Genomic DNA, 12,000 nt, shown 5'->3' on the forward strand with positions numbered 1-12,000 from the left:
CAAAATTGAGCTTAGGTTCATCCTGTTTCCATTGACTATCCTTGAGATATTTCTACAACTTGATTGGAGTCCCCCAGTGGTAAATTAAATTGATTGGACATGATTTGGAAAGGCACACACCTGTCTATATAAGGTCCCACAGTTGACAGTGCATGTCAGAGCAAAAACCAAGCCATGAAGACGAAGGAATTGTCTGTAGACCTCAGAGACAGGATTGTGTCAAGACACGGATCAGGGGAAGGATATAAAACAATTTCTGCAGCTTTGCAGGTCCCGAAGAGCACAGTGGCCTCTGTCATTCTTCAATGGAAGAACTTTGGAACTACCAGGACTCTTCATAGAGCCCGGCCAAACTGGGCAATCGGGGGAGAAGGGCCTTGGTCAAGGAGGTGACCAAGTACCCGATGGTCACTCTGACAGAGCACCAGAGTTCCTCTGTGAAGATGGGAGAACCTTTCAGAAGGACAACTATATCTGCAGCACTCCACCAATCAGGCCTTTATGGTAAAGTGGCCAGATAGAAGCCACTCCTCAGTAAAAGGCACAAAAAGGACTCTCAGACCGTGAGAAACAAGATTCTCTGGTGTGATGAAACCAAGATTGAACTCTTTGGCTTGAATGCCAAGTGTCACGTCTGGAAGAAACCAGGCACCGCTCATCACCTGGCCAATACCATACTTATGGTGAAGCATGGTGGTGGCAGCATCATGCTGTGGAGGTGTTTTTCAGCAGCAGAACTGGGAGACTAGTCAGGATCGAGGGAAAGATGAACGGAGCAAAGTACAGAGAGATCCTTGATGAAAACCTGCTCCAACCATCCAACCTGACAGAGCTTGAGAGGATCTGCAGAGAAGAATGGGAGAAATGACCCAAATACAGGTGTGCCAGGCTTGCAACATTATACCCAAGAATACATAACAAAATGTGGAAAAAGTGAAGGGGTCTGAATACTTTCTATATGTGTGTGTGTGTGTGTGTATATATATATATATACATATACACACACACACACATACTCAAAAAACAAACAATAGTAGTATAATACTAATTAGAGCCAGAATTTTGCTATAAATGCCATAAGCGCCTTTTCATGCCTTTTTCAATGATTTCACCAGGGTAATGCCTTTTTCAGGATCGAGTGCCTAAATCAGTATTTTTTTGCTAAAAGGTCGTGCTATTTACTCTAGTTGTACTGTGATTACAATGACGTTTTCTATGTTAACATGTTAATATTAATGTTATTATTAACGTGTTAACAGAGTGTAACTTACAAGAAAACTTTCACCACCGGGGCAAAACCGAGGGCGCCACCGTTGGTCGTTCATTCGTTCATGCCGCTTCCCGCTGGTTCGGTCTTCTCCAAGATCTATTTAAGAAAGAACTGCAGATGCTGGAAAAATCGAAGGTAGACAAAAAATGCTGGAGAAACTCAACGAGTGAGGCAGCATCTTTGCAGAGAAGGAATAGGCGACATTTCAGGTCGAGCCTCTTCTTCAGACTGATGTGGGGGGCGGGCAGGAAAAAGAAAGGAAGAGGCGGAGACAGTAGGACTAGAAGGAGAGCTGGAAAGGGGATGGGGAGGAGGGAGAAGACAAGGGCTATCTAAAATTTGAGAAATCAATGTTGATACCGCTGGGGTGTAGACTACCCAAGCGAAATACCCAAGCTTGTCTCCTCACTACATTTACTGCTGGCTCCAGATACAAATCTGAGTTTTCGAGTGATTTGTGCAATGCATTCATTGATGCTGGAATTCCACTGTGGAAATTGGGAAACAAACCTCTCAGAGGTTTTTAGAGAAATGGATAGAGGAACATATACCAAGCGAGTCATCATTATGGAAACATTATGTTGACAGCAACTTCAATATTGTTGTGCTGAAAATTAGAGATGAAGTTGCATGCAACAAAATATGGATCTCAATAGATGAGACAACCAATGCTGTGGGGAGATATGTTGCCAATGTGGTCATCGGTAAACTGGAGTCAGGTCAACCATCAAAGGAGTATTTGTTGACATCGGAAGTATTGGGGAAGTCAAACAGCTCAACTATTGCTCAGTTGTTTATATTCTCACTTGCTGTACTTTGGCCAGAAGGTATAAAACACAAGAATGTGCTTCTGTTTGTGACTTAAAGTTTTATTCCCCAAAATGTTGCACTTGACCTGCTTAGCTCAAGGACTTCATAGAATTACCAAGCACAAACGTAGCTTGTTTCTAAATGTTGATCGCCTAGGCAATGTCAAGAAAATCTCCCTCAAAGTACCATCACGAGTGCAGTTGTTCAAGGAAATGGCGCCCGAGATTATGCTACCTCCTCAGCCCGTTTTCACTAGGTGGGGTATGTGACTCTCTGCTGTACTCTACTATGCTGCAAATTTTGAAATGATAAAAGAAATCATCAACAGTTTTGAAGAAGAAGAATCTGCTGCAGTTAGAATCTTCAGTAAAATCATGCGGAAAATGTCCCTCGTGTTTAATTACTTCCAATTTTGCAAACTTCCCACAACTTCCCACAAACTACCATTTCGCTTGAGATTTTCTTGACATTGCCTAGGCGATCAACATTAGTGAATAACTTGCAGGTTTTCAACAAAGTAAGTGACGATATTCGTAAAGTTCTTGGCGATGTAGGTAAAGACATACAAGGAAAATGTGAGAGAGTGATTTTAGCTAACAAATATCTTGAAGAAATACAAAACATAGATAAGGTTCTCAAAGGTAGTTGTAATGCACAAGATATCGACATGAATATAGAGTCTGTAGCTTGTTTCTGGTATGCACCAGTGACCTCAGCTGAGGTAGAAAGACGTTTTTCACAACTGAAGCTTATTCTGTCTGACAGACGGCATAGTTTAACACCAGATAATTTGAAAAAAATGCTACTAATTATGTGCAACCAGGCAACTTTGGTCATTTAATGTAGTATACCTTTATATTATAATTTTTAACCATATTTTGGTGATGGCAATAAATGCCTTATTTTGTCAATAAATGCCTTTTTCGTGCCATTTTTAAAATTTTATTTTGCCTTTTTGCCTGCCTAGTTCAGGGTTTTTTAGTGTCTAAACATCCCTGGCTCTAATAATAATAGTCTATTGAATTTCAGAACTTATTTGAGGTTGTAGTTTAATAGCCCGATGGCTGTAGGGAAGAAGCTGTTCCTAAACCTGGACGTTAGAGTTTTCAGCCTCCTGTTCCTTCTTCCTGATGGCAGGGGTGAAATGAGTGTGTGGCCAGGATGGTGTGGGTCTCAGATGATGCTGGTGGTGAATCCAATAAATCCCATCAAGTCATTCAATTGACTCTATCCTGAGCTTTTAGCAATTTCTTTTACCAAAGAGAAAAAAATCTCTCCATACCTCACCGAGAACCTGCTCTATCTTAACTTGAGGAAACTAATTAGCCCCAGGGTGAAACAAGAAATGACTTCCCACCATTTAGACCTTAAAATAGATTCAGGAACAGATTCTTCTCTGCTGTTATCTAACCACTGAACTAGGGTCCACCTGTAAAACAAGGCTGTAGTCTCCAAACCTACCTCATTGTAAACTTTACACTTTTTGTAATATTCTCTTTCCCTGTAACTGTAACACTGTAAGGCTGTAACACAATATTCTGCATTCTAATATGTTTTTACTTGCCAATCTATTACATTTTATACTTTAGATTTTACAGGGTCAGCGCGGAAACAAGCCGTTCGGCCTACCAAGTCCACATTGACCAGCGATCACTCTGTACACTAACACTGTCCTTACACACTAGGAACCATTTTACTAAAGCTAATTAACCAACAAACCTGTACGTCATTGGAATGTGGGGGGAAACCAGACAGTCTGGAGATAGCCCAACTGTTTACAGGAAGAACGTACAAACTCCATACAGCCAGCACGTAGTTAGGATCGAACCCAGGCCCCTTGCGCTGTAAGGCAGTAACTCTACCACTGCGCCTCTGTGCTGCCTTTTGATTGTATTGTACTTGCATACTGCTTGATTTTACTCATGCATAGTATGATTTGACTGGATAGCATACAAAGTGGGCATTGTATCTTGGTACACATGACAATAATAAACCAATATCAATACATTTCTCTTCACACCATTACACAAGAACACAAGAAAATAGGTACTGGATTAGGATAGCTGGCCCCTCAATTTATCCCACCAATCAATATGCTCATGGTTGATCCACATTGGCCTCAACTCTTCTTTTGCACAAGTTCCCCACGGATTTCAATTCCCCGATCATCAAAAACCTGTCTATGTCCACCATGAGTAGTTCTAATGATCTACTGTAGCTTCCACAGCTCTCTGGGGTAGTGATTGTAGATCAATCACTAGTACTGATTTGATCCATGTCTGGTTTTGCTATTGCTGACCCGATCCATAATCCATGTCGGGTCTCCACCATGCCGTCTTGTGGAATATGAGCAGCCATGCTATCAGTTTAATCTACGACTTCAAGTCTACAGTACCTATGTATATGGCAGGCACATGCCGTGAGTAATTACTCAGGGTAGGCAGTCAGTCGGCTTTTAAATAAAAACTTAATCCACGCATGTGCAGATTGTTCTCTCCGTAAAAATAAAAAATAAAAATAAAGACAGTAACAATCCAATTTGTCCAAGGCTTCCATGTCTCCTTTATTCTGAATTAATGAATGGATGGGGGGTGAAGGGTGATGGCAGGTGGAGAGATGGTGGGAAAAACGTGAGCACAGGGAAAAGTTGAATCAGTTGTCATCTTATTGAATGACAATATACAATACAATACAATATTTATTCAATGTCATTTGAACCTCAGTGAGGCTCAAACTAAACTGTTTCGACAGCCATACAAACAAAACAATTCCTACAAGACCAACAAACAATTCAATTCACACAAACATCCATCACAGTGAATCTCCTCCTCACTGTGATGGAAGGCAAAGTCTTTTCTCTCCCCTGTGCACCATTTTTCTCCCGATGTTGAAGCCCCAGGCGGGCGATGGTAAGTCCCATGGCTGTAAGTCCCATGGATGTACGGCCCCGCTCCAGGTCTAAATGTCTCAAAGTTGGAGCCCCCGGCGGACGTTGGAATGTCCCGCGGCTATTAAAGCCGCGCCGGGTGATGTACGGCCCCACTCCGGGTCGTTCCAACCCCGCGACACGGGCGGCAGAAGTTGCGTTGCGGAGCTCCGAAAAGCGGTCTCCACCTGGCACCCGCAAGCTCCCGAAGTCCCGTCCACCGGACCTGCAGCTGGAGCCTCCGAGCTCCGGAGTCGGGCTGCAGCAGTGAGCCACCACCGCTCCCCACGCTCCGAGGCCCGACCAGCCCCGCGATGGTAAGTCCGCAGCTCCGCAGGCTCCGCGACTGGAGCCTCCAGGTCGTTCCGGTTGGAGGTCGCTCCACTGTGCTAGGCCCCAACGACAACGGAGACCCGACAGGGAAAAGGTCGGGTCTCCCGTGCAGGGAAGATATTTTAAAAGTACCCCGCCCACCCTCCCCCGCCCCCCACATATACACAGTTAAAAACAGTATAAAGAAACACAACAACTACATTTAACTAGACAAAAAAAGAAAAAAAGACAGACAGGCTGCAGGGGCCGCTGCAACGTGAGTCGCGCCGCCAACCGGAAACATACTTGTTCAAGGGACCAATTGGGGGGAGAGTTCCTTTCACAGCGTGTGGAGAGTCTGTGCCAGGGGTAAAGTTGCAGGTAGGGCAGGAGTGTTGAGAAGGAGAGGGTCGGGGATAATGCCAGTAACTCACTCACTCACCGCTGCTGCAGCACTCCAGGCGCAGAACCACTGCATTGTAGCCAGGGATAGAAGCAGCTCGGGTAGCTACAAGCGGCCGCCGGGACCCGACAGCAGAACTGGCCGCCACTTCAGCGCCTTCTGCCGGCCCGCTCACCTCTGGCAGTGCTCTCCGTCTGAACACCTCTCACCTGCCGCTCGCCGACTTCGCTCATGTCAGCCGCTTCCCGCAAATCCTTAAATTCCCACAGCCGAGTAAACTCAATCGCGCTGTCGGAATTTAAGGATTTGCGTGAAGCGGCTGACATGTGTGAGACCAGCGAGCGGCAGGAGAGAGGTTTTTAGACGGAGAGCTACCAGAGGTGAGCGGGGGCCGGCAGAAGGCGCTGAGGTGGCGGCCGGTTCTGCTGTCCGGCCCGGCGGCCGCTCACAGCCACCCGAGCTACTTCTCCACCCCGGCCTCAATGCGGTGGCTCCGTGCAAGGAGCGTCGCAAGTGGCATGATCCCAATCCCCTCCTTCACAACACTCCTGCCCTCCCCGCAACTTTACCCCAGGCCAGACTCCCCAAACGCTGTGAAAGGACCTCTCCCGCCCCCCCCACCCCGGGAAATACGGTATTTAAAAACATATAGCACTAAGAAATGTACTTACCACATTATTGGTACACAAACTCCATTCTTCCCTCTTTCTTCCCTAAGATACTCTTCAGATAATGGCAATCCATATTTGAAAAACCCGTCAAGAAACTAGCGCTGCGCAGGCGCAGTAGGCTGCTGCACCTGCACAGTACAGCAAAGGCAGAATTTCTGCTGCCTTCAGTTCCCCTTGAAATTGACGGCTTCAGGCAGCGCTGACGGCACGTAGGCTGCACAGACCTTCACATGTTACAAGTGCTGTGGATGAAAGGCACAGAGAATTATGCCTACCTAAGAGATCGATCTCTTAGATAGGCATAATTCTCCCATGCCTTTACTATTTATATTTAGTAATTACCATTTTATAATTTTAGTTATATATGGTTCCTGTATGTATCCTTATTAAAGTACTTATGCTGAAGATTTATGACTCCGTGTCAATAATAATTTATACATGGTATCAGAAGTGGGATTCGAACCCCCGCCTCCAGTATTCATCCTTCCTGTCTGGATACTTTGGTGGCTCGCACGGCAGAGGATGCCACTCTACAGATACTCACCTCAGTCTTCAATTACGGATAGCCTAGCAAGCAGCATTTGCTTCTGCCTACTGTTCAGCCCTACTTGCCCGTCCAAGACGAACTTGCCATTAAGAATTGAGTCATCAAGAAGGGCCGTAAGGCAGTGATCCTGGCTTCGCTCCAGCAGGAGTACTTTAATGCCATACACAGAGGACATCCTGGTTCCGAGTCAACCGTACAATGAGCAAAGAGCATGTTTTTCTGGCCTGTCATGTCGGATAACATACGCCAGAGGGTGCAGTCGTGGGCTGTGTGCTACAGCATGACGCCGCATCGACAGAACAAACCTATTTTGCAGCACCCTGTTCCTGACCTGCCGTGGTCCACCGTGGCTACCGACATTTTTGACTGGCACGGCAATCAATACTTGGTCCTGGTAGACTCTTACTCCGGGTGGTTCGAGATCGACTTGCTCCACACAACCCCTTCTGCGGCCGTCATCAAGAAACTTGCAAGATGAGGTCCATGGAGCGCCTCGCTCCCTCTTGTCCGGTAATGGTGGACAATTCACAAGCTAGCATTTTAAGGACTTTGCGAGAGAATGGGACTTTAAACACGTCACAAGCAGTCTGGAGTATCCCCAGTTGAATGGACTGGCTGAGCGGGCTGTCCGCAGTGTTAATGAGGTCATGGTGAAGTCCAGCAGAGCCGGGTCTGCCATTTTTAGATCTTCTCAATATCCACGCGATCCCTCACTCGGTTCGCCAGCTCAGCAACTGATGTCCAGACAGACATGAACCACACTTCCTGTCTCAAGGCCTGCTTCAGCCACAAGTCTACGACCCTGAGGTAGTTCAGGCACAGTTGCAACATAAAAGACTAACGCAAAAGGCGTATTACGACCGTTCCAGTCGTCCACTCCAACCGCTGACGGAGGGACAGACTGTCCGACTACAGAACCAGGAAGGATATGACCGCAAGTGCACAGTCAAAGAGGTGTGCCCGGAACCAAGGTCCTATTTGATTCAATCGGATGGAGGTCTCCGTAGACGTAACCAAAAACATATTCTACCGGTGAATGAGCCAGTGTCACCGCAGCAAGTTCCATACAATTGTGCGGATGACCCAGATGATGCGATCGCTATGGATACGATTGTTTAAACGAATGACAAGTGACAGCAGACCATAAGCTGTTCTGGGATCAGAACTTTGTCTCTACACTTGTGAAAGAACCGCCAGTGGGGCCGGTGCTGATATTAAAATCTCCTGTAAGGCCTGTGGAGAAGTCCCCCGTGAAACCTGTGCTGGTTGAGTCATCGCCTGCTAAGAAACTCCCTGTGAAGGTTGTACCTAATAACAATTGACAATAAACTCACTTGAACTTGAACTTGAACCTATGGCGGCATCATCTGCAAAGAGTACTGCTGAGTGGCTGTACCGAACGCGTGCAGAACGGGTCTGCACGCCTGTGATAAGATACAAAGACTTTGTCTAGAGGCAGATCTTGGTCTCTAACTAACCATAACTGACATTACTCATATTGTATCCTCCGCTTCACTGTAGATGATAGTTAACTTTATATACTTATATATTACTAGACTAAGTGGGACCCATTGGGTCCCAGTCACATGGGAGGCCTGGTCCCCAACGCAACCCATTCCCCAACGGAATATTCCACCACTCACCCGTTCCCCCAACTCAACTCATTCCCTCAAAGCAATATTCCACAACTCACCCATAGACGGGGAGAAGCCATGGGGGAGAAGGGGGCATCACGGGGGAGGGGGCAGGAGCCAGCAAGGGGGACCAGAGGGGAAGGGACTGCAGCATGCGTTGCGATGGGGACTCACAGTGGGCGCTGGTCGCTGGTCATTCTCTGCTGGGATCAGTCTCCGCTTCCCGTTTGGTGACTTCAGCGACATCTCCGAATCCGCGCCATGCCGGGCCGGTCCGGGTTGGGCCGGGCTGGGCCGCTTCCAGTTTCCGTCCGAAAATTGTGTCCAGTTCAAGACCTCCGCCGGCCACCCACAGCATCCCTCAGCTCCAGTAAAGACGCGATGATGCAGGAAGGGGAGTGACATGAGAAGAGACTAATCCGCGCGTCGCTGACTGGCAGAAGAGGAGATCAATCAGCGCATGCGCGCTTTTTAAGATTTTTAAACCTCGCTAACTTTTACATTATGCCACCGATCGGAACGAAACTTGGTGCACTCGCAGCACAGGAGAACGGTGAGTGAGTTGGCGAAGAATCATAGCTCTTTCACATACCTATTTTACGCGAATAGAAAAAACGCGCAAACCGGAAGATAACAAGATCACAGTTTTAGTTATGTACTAGACCAAGGGCAGACCCGTTGGGTCTGTTCCCCCAATGCAGCCGTTCCCTACCCGTAGCCCCCACGGGAGACGTGGTCCTCCAACTCAAGCGGCTCAGGAATGAGCAGTGCGGCTGGTTTTAACTGGCGTCTTTGAGGTGAGATACGGGCGCCAGCAGCCGTTATGGTCGCCGGCCAGCAGGAGGCGACAAAATGAGTGAGTGGGGGGGGGGGGGGGGGGGAGAAGGATTTAATGAAAAATGTGGACATAAACATAACGAAATCTAATGAGGAGTGGATGGTTGGAATGAAAAGTGAAATGTCTACCGAAATGGCTGCTTCTATGGGTGAGAAGCCAGTTTATTTTTGAAATATTGGGGGGTTGGGGGGGGGGGGGGGGGGGGGGGGGGAGAAGGATTTGATTAAAAACGTGTACTTAAAGACGACGAAATGTAATGAGGAGCGGATACTTAGAAAGAAAAGTGAAATCTCTACCGAAATGGAAAAGATCTCGGCGATTGAGCGTCTGGATTCGGCGTGGCAATGAATCAAAGGAAGAAATGCAGCCGGCAGCCGTACATGTAAATGGTTCCATTCCGATTGGACATCTGCGAGCATCGGCCATTCCGATTGGACATCTGCGAGTATTGGGCATTGTGACATCACACGATGGAACGAATCAAAAGGCAGAAAGGCAGCCAGACGGCAGGCACAGAGTTTTAATAGTATATAGAAGATAGATTGATCGATAGATGAAGGAGGATGTAGATCAATCACTATTACTGATTTGATCCATGTCTGATTTTGCTATTGCTGACCCGATCCGTAATCCATGTCGGGTTTCCACCATGCCATCTTGTGGAATGCGAGCAGCCATGCTTTCAGTTTAATCTACGACTTTGAGCCTACAGTGCCCATGTATATAGTTCCTGTATGTATCCTTATTAAAGTGCTTATTATGAAGTTTTATGACTCAGTGTCAATAGTGTCAATCATTTATGCAAAGATTGCCGGATTCGCTCATCACTGCAAAAATACATTTCTACGCACTTCATTTTCATTGAGCAGCCTGTATTTTGTTTCCTCCCTCCACCTGTGGCATTGCACCGTGGTAACGTACTTTCTCCGGCGCTTTCCAACGCACGGGTCATAAATCACTGCTGGGTGAAGGTGTTGTGGCTCGTTCTTGTGAAGAAAGGAAAAGATGATAGCAATGAATGGGCAACATTTGTTGGCCATAGTTAATTTGGGCCTCCAGCTCTCACTTTGTAATATTTGGTTATACATTAAGTAGGAAGTGCCAACACAAGTCTGCAGGGTACCTCTGCTCACTGGGGATGGGTGGAGGCTACTCTGAAGGTATAGACTTCATGGCTGTTACCATATTTGTTTGTACTGCAACTCTTTCCACATATGCCACTTAGACATTTTCATTCATTTCACACCTAACATTTATAAAAATGACTGAGTGAAAAAGTTTACATCCTGAACGTCATTTTCCTCTGTAACATATTTAAAAAGTAACCTGGGATATTAGCAATATTTTTAACCATGAAGTATAATGAGGATAGTTTTTAAAAATCCCCATATAAATCAGTCTTATTCTTGGCTTGTATGTCCTGGAATTATTTCTTTTAAACTCACGAGTGTAAAATTTACACAGCATGTGTGCCCTTTAAACTTTTACTTTTAACTGAAACAACTTCAAAGAGAGAATAAATCTTTGCTTTCTTCACTCTTATATACAGGTGCAACATGTGTAATGTTTGAGAACTGAAAATAATGCAGGAAGTACAGATGTTATGTAAAATGGCTGGCACACAACACCATTCAGGGCCAATGTGTTCATTCATTCTTAAGTTGTTTAATTCTCAGAGCAAACCTTTTAATGTCGCCCTTTCCCTTGACTCCATGATAAAAAGGGCCTGCACTGGCCTGTTTACTCAGAGTGCAAACTTATTAAGCCACTGATGTCAGATTAAGGGAAGAAAGGGGAGAAATCAAGGACACTGAGCTGCACATAAAAGGGAATCGCTAGCAACCAATCTGTTCTACTTCCAACCATTTGCACTTTATGAATAAGGGTCAATGTGGTATTGGAACCCAAACGTTAATGTTCTTATGTGCTTAAGCTACTTTATAGGCTGAATAAGTGATGGCGATCTACAGGCAACCAGCCTAACCAATGAAGCACGGAAAGGCTGCAGTTTCTCAAAGGGCAATGCTGCCGTAGCTCCATTGTGAATTATTAACAGTTATTGAAATGAGTCAATAGTGTAAATGGATCGATATTTTTAAACTTCACTCATTTTCAGTGTTAGTTGCATCGCTCAGTTAATTTGCTTTTAAACCAGTGAAACAGCAGCATGTTTCATTTGGTTCCATTTCTCTTCAACTAACTTATAAATTAAAGCTATTTGCTCCGGTTTGCCTGTGCATTTGTCCAATCCATTTGGGTTTCAATAAAAAAAGATTAAACGTATTCCTGTCTTTTATCCAGCCAGCTAATGTCTTTTAAATCTCCACAATTTAACAAATTGAACTAATTTAAAGTGCTTCCAAATGCAACATCTGTAGGCTGACGTTAGTCCCTGTCTTTCTTGGGCTTATGGAGCTGCTCTCCTTTGCACTGATCTCTGAATAGTCATGTCTGTCAGAAGCCCTATCAGCCATTATCATTCTAATTTTACTGCCTTTCTCGGTCCCTAATCTAATTTGCAATGATGCTCAAGCATTTTGCAAGCCTACAGCACTTTCTTCAGAATTTCAACAAGAGCATTAAACCCCC

At 45.6% G+C, this 12,000-nt stretch overlaps 1 long non-coding RNA gene across 1 annotated transcript; it reads left to right on the forward strand.

Moving 5' to 3' along the window:
- The first annotated feature begins 930 nt into the window (after window positions 1-930).
- On the forward strand, window positions 931-6,975 carry LOC116973491. Its single transcript, XR_004412064.1, has 3 exons — window positions 931-941; window positions 1,722-1,727; window positions 6,868-6,975. It is a non-coding gene; the product is annotated as an uncharacterized LOC116973491 (long non-coding RNA).
- Window positions 6,976-12,000: the final 5,025 nt, after the last annotated feature.

The sequence above is a fragment of the Amblyraja radiata genome, chromosome 1 (genome assembly GCF_010909765.2).
Source record: "Amblyraja radiata isolate CabotCenter1 chromosome 1, sAmbRad1.1.pri, whole genome shotgun sequence".
In the NCBI taxonomy this organism is placed as follows: Eukaryota; Metazoa; Chordata; class Chondrichthyes; order Rajiformes; family Rajidae; genus Amblyraja; species Amblyraja radiata.